Below are 8,402 nucleotides of genomic sequence, written 5' to 3'. Positions count from 1 at the left end.
TTGCTTTTAGCAGCTTCTTAAAACAACACTAGGGGATTATTCAGTATATTTTGCCCATGTCTTATGCTTTATCTCTTATACATGCCCAAAATAGTAATCCTTTCAAAGTGTCATTTTAAGTAAAATACAAAGGACTACACGCTAAACAGCATCACAAACGTGCCTAAACAACTATAAATTAGTCAAAAGTATGCAAACATACTACTAGCTAACATATATCCTGATCAAATACATACAACTTCCAATAAATAAAACAGCAAATTTAACATATACCAAGTATAAACAAATTCTGCTCGTTTATTCCACCTAAAGCTTTGTGGTCAATAGCAATACACAGATATCTGTCAATTACATTTCGCTAAACAAACAACGCCAACTTTACGCTAAACATCTTCTCTGCCCCACGAACGGTGCCAACTTTGCAGGCATGACCAGCCACCACTGACGGACGACATGCAGCATGCCACGAGACTCAATTTCCCTCACCGCCTACGCCTTTTCCTGTTGCCCTTGGATCTCCCTAGCCAATCAGAAGACATCTCTGCTCCAGTATGGGTTCTTGATCTCCACATGCGATAGCGGCCCATCTCTTTGCTGGAGAACCGAGGCCTGCCTGAGATTAAGCTATAAAGCCTATATCCCAGGCCTGAGATTAAACTAAAAAGTCTACGGTGCTCAAACAAGGGCACGCCTACAAGCATGGCTTTAAGGAGAAGAAGCAAAATCAGAAACACAGAGAAACACATTTTCTTTGTTATCTTGATACTTCACACTCTACCATCGAAACACTATTTATACAGCCTACTGAACCATCGAAACACTGTCTTTGGCTTGGAAAACTCGACGGTCAATGAAATGTAATAAAATGCAATTATGATTGCGTTGGAATTAAAACACTCATTCAATGCTCACAGCGCATGGGAAGACTCACTGTCAGTCTATGAAACCCAAAAGTCAACCATGGTTAATTTAAAGCAGGTCACTCCAATTGGGCCAAACGGTGTCCAAATCACCAAAGCAAACAAATTATCCACAATAATCTTAAAAACAAAAAAAAGGTTAAACTAGCACTATCCTATTACAAAATGTCACTCCTTAGGGGACTTCTGAAAGAGGCTGCTACTGATCTCCATGTCTCGAGGGTGTCGGCGCACCTGTAGCTGTCGCTAGCAGCGTTATGGCAACTGTCTTTATCGGTGTCGGTGCACTCGTAACTGGCGCTGACAACGCCATTTGCCATTGGCTCGACCATGCTGCTGTCGGTATCGACCTGGCTGGGCAGCATCCAAAAAGGCCAAGCGCCTCTCTTTATGCAGGCGTAACCCATCTTGCTTTGCGATCTCATTAGCTTCTTCTTGCTCTTTCTTCTCAACCTCCATATCTAGCATGACCTTGTCCAATCTCGCTTTAGGTGCGCACCGGTAAACGTGCCAGAACCATGAGAAGACGGCCTGGAGGATTAGGAAGACTTTGATCCCCCAGGCTATGACTCTCCTTGGCTAGACTGCCTCGAGGGCCCAGCGTCACCAGTTCTGACCCTCTTAGTAAGCTAAGGATTAATTGGGACCCCCTTCATCAAATCCCCCAGCCTTAGTGGCTTTCTCTTCTTCTGGGCAACTGTCGGTGTCGGTTCGACACAAGTAGCTCCTTCCACTATTTCATGGCCACCCTCAGCAACATTTTGTGGTACCAAGACCTCTGCCACACAAGCGGTATCAGTATCGCCACCCCCTTCCCCTTGCACTTCTTGAACCACCACTTCTTGCACTACAGCCTCCACTATCGCTTCCCTCTAGCCACCACTTTCTTAAATCTTTTCCCTCTCCGGCCCAGCCTCTTCCTCTCGCCTCAGCGCCGCCAACTTCTAGGCAACAGAGGTCCATCCCTTGCCCAGAACATCCTGCTCTTGGTTCGCAACCTCTTCCAAATCGAGCTCCACCTCAATATCTTCTCGCTTCTCCCCTTCATTGACTCCTCCTGTATCCTCGATATGCAAGTCATCGAGGTTAGTACGAGATATTCTACCACATTGGGCGGAAATTCGTCAAATTCCTCCACACTAACTCAGAGATCAACCTCCCCATCACAACGAAAAATTTCGCCAAAAGAGCAGACTAACGTCATGCCTCTGGGCTTCTAGCGCATCCTTGGCGAGACCCAAAACCAAGTCATGATCCGACAACTCATCACACACACTCGTCTTCTTCTTGTTCTTCTCTTTGGCCTTGTTATCCGGCATCTTAACTGCAAAACAACGAAACAAAGCGTTAGCAACACAAATATACTAGTTAAAACAATTACGACTACACATTCACCAAAATGCAATACTCACTCGTCTTCCTACTCAACCCATACTCCTCGAGTACAGCGAAACGACACACACGAGATACACGCCTCGTCCCCTTACCAAAGTACTTCACGACCCTCTGAAGACGCTTCCTCTCCAGATCGGTCAATTCAATCGACTGGGGGACCACGACACATACCCAAGTGTTAGAATCCATATCTTATAAAGTCATCTAAATCTACAAAAGTTCATAAAAATGAGGGCAAAAACTTACTCAAAGGTTGAAAGTCACGGGACACAGGAGGTAAATACTCATTTCGCCATCTGATTACACACATTTTTATACATGTAATTGTATCTAAAACACTATAAATAAGTTAATCCTCAAGTCAATTATTATGTAATTAACCCCTTTTTTTTTATTGTGTAGAGAATAAACGAAGTTGCGGAAACGAGATAGAATGATGTGAAAATGGTGAAGATTTGAGTTTCCGACAAAAGGATGAATTAGTCAATGCGAGTCAACTATGGTCAATGACATCAAGGGAGTGGAATCCAATTGTCTCGGATGGTATATGCGGAAGTTCATTGAGAAGAGAGAAGAAGAAGAAGAAGCAAAAAAAAAAAAAAAAAAAAAAAGAGGAATATATATATTTTAAATAATTAAAATCTAGCCTTGATAACGTCATGAATTACCCTTCTTCCCCTCCCCACGTGCACTCTTCATCTTTTTCCTTTCTTTTTTCTTTTTATTTTCTTTCTTTTTTTTCCTTTCCTTCCTATCACGTTTTGACACATGTCCCATCCCTCTCTTCTTCCAGCCCTACACTACATTAATTCCAAGAAAAATTTTTGCGTGGGGGCTGCCACGTGGTGGGGCAGTGCAGTCCTCCAATCAAAAACCCAAAATTTTTCCCTCTTTTTCGAAACTGCCCCTGGTTTTTAATGTGAAATACCCAAAATATCCCCCTGCTTGGGCACTGATTGGCCCGCCCCACTGCCACGTGGTGCGGGTGCCATACGGAAGTCTCTCTCTAATTCCAATCATCCTCTTCTTTTAGAAAAAAAACGCCGACCTCACCTCATTCCATATTTATTCTTCTACCTACTGTAGCCACATACACCACTCCACCATTCCCTATCATCTTCTTCTCCAACACACCACACTCAACCACCCTCAATTCCATTTTTTCTTCTCCTCACCAAGAACCACACCACCTCACCAAAATTTCATCTTCTCATCTTTTCTTCTCCTCACTAAGAACACCACCACCATACCCACTTTATATTTTCTTTCAATCATCACTACACCACATCAAATCCTCATCAATTTTTCAAGGGATCTCATCTACATAAAGACTTGAGACTGGGTATAGTGGGAAGACATAAATCAAGATTTGTCATAATTACTCCATGGCAATTTGTGACTTGTTTTTGTTACTTTTCACTCCTCTTCACCTTTACCTCTTTAATTGATGTATATTGTTGTTGATTTGTGGATGGGTTGTGAGTAGTCTATTTAGGAAGCTAGGGTTTGAGCCCTAGCATGGATTTAATGTAATAAATATGTTTTGATTTAATGGTTTTCAATTTCGTGTTTGGCATATGTTCTATTCTATAATATTTGGTTTAGATGCATGCTTAGGAGCTTGATTACCTCTTGAATGTGTAGATAAGAATGTCTAGAACAAATTAGGGGACCTAATCACTTCTCTAATTGATGGCTAGGACACTTGTTTAGAACATGGTTAGTTACAATACCAATTTCGATTGTTGTATTGGCTAGCTTGGGAACCTTGATTCTAGGACTCTTCGCCATTTGGTGCAACTAGAGGCCCTAACAAGGCTCTAGATTGTCCCAATTGAGTTTCTATGACCCTTGATCCGGAGTAGGAATACCCTTTAAGGAATCTAATGACCCATGAGCCTTGAAAAGCCTTGAATACGGTTCTTGATGCCATTATGAATTGAATGACCATTGTCGGAGCATATTTGTTCATTAAATTTGGCTAGGATGATACCCTAATGACCTAATTTCCATATCTTGATTAGTACCTATTATATTAATTTTTAGTTGCAATTTTATTTTTCGCAATCAATTAAACTCAATTTTCACAAACCACTTTCATTGTCCATATCACTAGGTTGTGAGATTCCGCATTCACTTGTGGTTCTCTTGACCCATTTTAGGTTTGGTTGTTCCGAGCCGGGCATGTAAATAGCTTGGTGCTATTTTTCTAGGTTTATTTGTTAATTGTTGGTGACTTAGTAATCGGCACAACCAAGGATTGGAGTTAGCTTTTCAATCCCCGTGGTACGATAATTTCGGGTTCAAATATTTCCCATTTCTTTGATGACCGTGCCCTTATTGCCCGTAAGTTGCATTTAAGCACCAAATCACCATCCCTTTCTGGCTATCATTACTTTGCCCCTCCACGACGCATAGACAAAGGACAACAACTCCTCCACAATAGCATTATGCTTCCTAGCCTTCATAATGACACACCTACTATTGCCCTTCTTTGTTGAATATTGCAATTTGTAGCAAGCACTAATCTCGTGATGAATGGGGATTTGTCCATTAATTGGTTGCACTTCATAGCACAACAGTACCGAGCAGTTGCCTGAGGGTATTAGGCAGCACTTGACCGATGGCGAGATTTAGTCAAAACAAAATGTATTATAGCCAACCAGGTAGCGGTAGCAACAACCTGCACCTAAATTGGTACTTGTACACGGCAGTACAACCCTCTTCAGGGTGACTCGCCATCTCCCCCTCTCGCAAGGGGCGAAGCTCCACCTCATCTGGGATCCTCCAATTCACTCTAAACTCCTAGATCTGGTCTTCAGTCATGGTATCACTAGGCTAATCAATGGGAGTCCCATCACATAACTTCCATCGGCCATCGCTACCCCTGGCTATGGTACCTGCCGGTATCAGCTGGCGCTAGAACCCCCTTCATCCCCTCCCCTATTGGCAATCCCAGTAGCAGGCCCTTCAGCGCTTTCACTCGCTTTTGCCTTACCAGCCCGTTTAGGACCCATCACATCAATCTGCCAATAGAAATGGATATCAATCAATTTCTCAGTCTAACTTCCTATACCCAAACCACAACCATGCCCAGATTCCTATTCTACCCAGAATCTGGTTAACACAAGACCATGTTAGAATTTGAAACCACCCTCTCAAACACGGCAAATCGGCCTATATTCTACCATGATTATACATCCAAAATTACCCAACCTATTCATTTCACCAATAGCAAAGCAAAACATAAACATTCAAATTCAAAAAAGTCCGTACCTTTGAATTAATTTCTGGGAAGATTGTTGAATTCCGCAAGCGGTCGCGAACACTTCAAACCTCCTTCAACACCAGGAAAGACAAAAGGTGCTACCTTTCTCTGATACACAACCCACTTTTCAGAAATTTTCTCAACCTTTCTTTTTCTGGGTACACTGCACTCTCTGCAAAAACCTTGCGCTACGCCAAAACGAGGGAAGGAACAGTCCTGCTTTCCTTTTGTCCTTTATTTATATACCACAAAGAGCAACGTGAGCCCCAGGAAAAAATTAAGGAATTAAGATGAAATTAATTGAGATTAATTTTGTTTTTTTGATAAGTGATAACGACACTAGGGGAATTTTTTAGAAAACTTTACTGAAGTGAATCTTCAGTTTGTTAACTCGAATGTAAAGTAAGTTTCAAGACGAGTTCGTGATAATTTTTGTGGAATTTTCGGACGTCCGAACTATTTGTTACGAATTTTGGAAGTTGCGAATTGAGAAATTCATTTTTAATCAAAGGATTTAATTTCGGTGCGATCTAGGTCGTTGGTTTCGTTCAGAGAGCTGGTGACCCGTTTCTTGGACCCGCGACCCATGAAGAAGACCCGACAATATCTCCTCCGTCCGGCTATTTCTCGAAGGCGGACCACCGGCGCTAGGAATGTCTCGACATCCCGACCAAGCCTATGGCTTGGGTTTCCACCGACGAGCTCCAACGAAGCCAATTCGAAGTCGAGAAATTTCCACTGTTTCGGCTGTTCTTCAGCATTCTCCAGCGACTCCAAGCCGATGACGACATGCAAGGATTAGTCTTCTCGTTGAGCTCTACGTTCTGGTATAACTATTTTTCGATTTCGATTGAGTTTTGAGGAATTGATGTTTTGGGTATAATTCGTCCACCGCCGTGTACAGCTGTTCAGATTACAGGTTTAGATTTCCTTTGGTCATTTCGATCTTCAATTGGAATTCTGGGCTTGAGTTAATGTAAGGATATTGGGCTATTATCCTTCAACACATAACTTTCCCAAGGTTGCTAGGAGAACACAAGTTGCATAAGACTAGGAAAAGGCTTCTCCAAGTTTTTCGGTGGCTCAAGGAATCAAAGAGGCGTGCAAGACTTGAAGAGGAAATCCGGGAGAATCATTCTCACTGATCTTGAGTTTAAGGTGGTATTTATTCCATATCACTTTGCATTTAGAATTGATATGCATATCGGTTAAGTTGATTTGATATACTTATCTGCATTAAAAGGTTTTTGAGATGCATATCAAATATAGATTGGATTTGCAAACAGTTAGGAAGTATTGATTGTTTATCAAAATCAGTTTTAAAAGCTTTCCTTACTTATCTTATTTGATATGAAAAAGAGATTTGATTGAGAGGGAGTCTTTCTCCCCTATAAAAGGTTTTGAAACTGATTTCATTAGCAGAGTTTTTTTTAGCATCTAAAAGTTGTCTTGTGTTGTGCTGCATATGTTCTCACAAATCATTTTCTGAAAACTCTCTTTGCTTGTTGGCTGTTTTCCCTTGCATACTATGTTCATTTGCATACCTTATTCTCAAGATCAGTGAGACGTTGAGATCAAGGAAGGTTGGAAGATTAGCTCATTTAGATCGTGTGGAAATTGAGTTAGAAGTTAGATCAGTTGTAAATCAAGTTAGCTATGTTGCTAAGTGAAAGTGATAGTTATGAACATCACTACTTGAATACTGTAAACTCATTTGATTTATAGTGGATTGATTTTCTCGTGTTGGCTACGTTACAAGCCACGCAGTGAAGTTTCCTCAGTGGAGAGGTTTACACTGCGTTAGCAATCTTTGTGTTGAATTGAAAGTGCATACTAAGTTTTACAAAGCAGTTTTCTTAATCAAATTGTTTTATCTGATAATTACAGTTAATCCTAGAATATATCTTAAATGCAGAATGGTCGAGGTGGTGAGAATCCTAGAAGTGAGCTATCTCTGTGAATGGGAAACAGAATAGCTATTGTTGCTGCTGTGCTTGACAATATCAAATTCGTTGTTGCCATGATAGTCACAGACATTGACTTTGGGGAATTGAATTGAAGTGAAGAGTGAGAATTCATTATTATCAAGAATTTTCAATAAAGGTAATAGTCTCAAAGTGCACATTGGTTTGATATGTAATTGTTAAGTAGACGAGATTGATTTGGACGCTATTAATCATTTAGCTTGGAGTTGTGAATTTGATCTACTATTAATTGTATAATTGGAATCACATACCCAGTACATGCATATTTGTATTTGGTCTGTGATTATCCACTGTTAGTGAAATTCATGGTTTTAGTATCAAGTATAAACTTGAGTTATGTCTTGGAAATGGATTCACTCTAGTAATGGTTGTCAACATACAACGAAGGGGCTGGGTTTGAAATTTATGTCGTTAAGGTGAGTTGGGTGTTTGGATTAATTGTAAAGTTTGAGTTCGAAATATATACGTCTTCGCAACGTATGTTTTATCTTGTTGTTGATCAAAAGGAAGTTATCTTGAAAATAGTCAATATTTGGGTGTCCATAGTAATTGAAAGAACTACACCCAATGAGAAAACTAACGTACTTTCTTGACATTGATCTAATGAAATTGGTTGCCTTTTGACAAGAGTTATTGGTCGGAAGTGCTGCACTCCTAATTGTCGGACTAGGACTCCAGTTACCCAGGACGTGAGATGTAGTGGTGTTGGCCTAGGAAAGCGAATGGAGTTAAAGCTGCGATATTCCAGGTAGGGGACTCTGGACTTGCCTTAGTTAGTGGTTTTAATGTTTTCTAATGTGTGTGTATGAGTCATTTTATTATAAATTGAAAAAT

The 8,402-nt window shown here is 40.8% G+C and overlaps 1 long non-coding RNA gene across 1 annotated transcript; it reads right to left on the bottom strand.

The window, feature by feature from the left end:
* Nucleotides 1–207: 207 nt before the first annotated feature.
* LOC133733231 (uncharacterized) lies at nt 208–5,939 on the bottom strand. The gene is made up of 3 exons (XR_009857582.1): nt 5,592–5,939; nt 2,333–2,465; nt 208–2,244 (listed from the first exon to the last, which is right to left on the bottom strand). It is a non-coding gene; the product is annotated as an uncharacterized LOC133733231 (long non-coding RNA).
* Between the last annotated feature and the right edge of the window lie 2,463 nt (nt 5,940–8,402).

This window comes from Rosa rugosa, chromosome 2, assembly GCF_958449725.1.
Source record: "Rosa rugosa chromosome 2, drRosRugo1.1, whole genome shotgun sequence".
NCBI classification, from domain to species: domain Eukaryota; kingdom Viridiplantae; phylum Streptophyta; class Magnoliopsida; order Rosales; family Rosaceae; genus Rosa; species Rosa rugosa.
The sequence above is the reverse complement of the archived record's forward strand: the minus strand, read 5'-3'. Positions and strand labels throughout refer to the sequence as shown.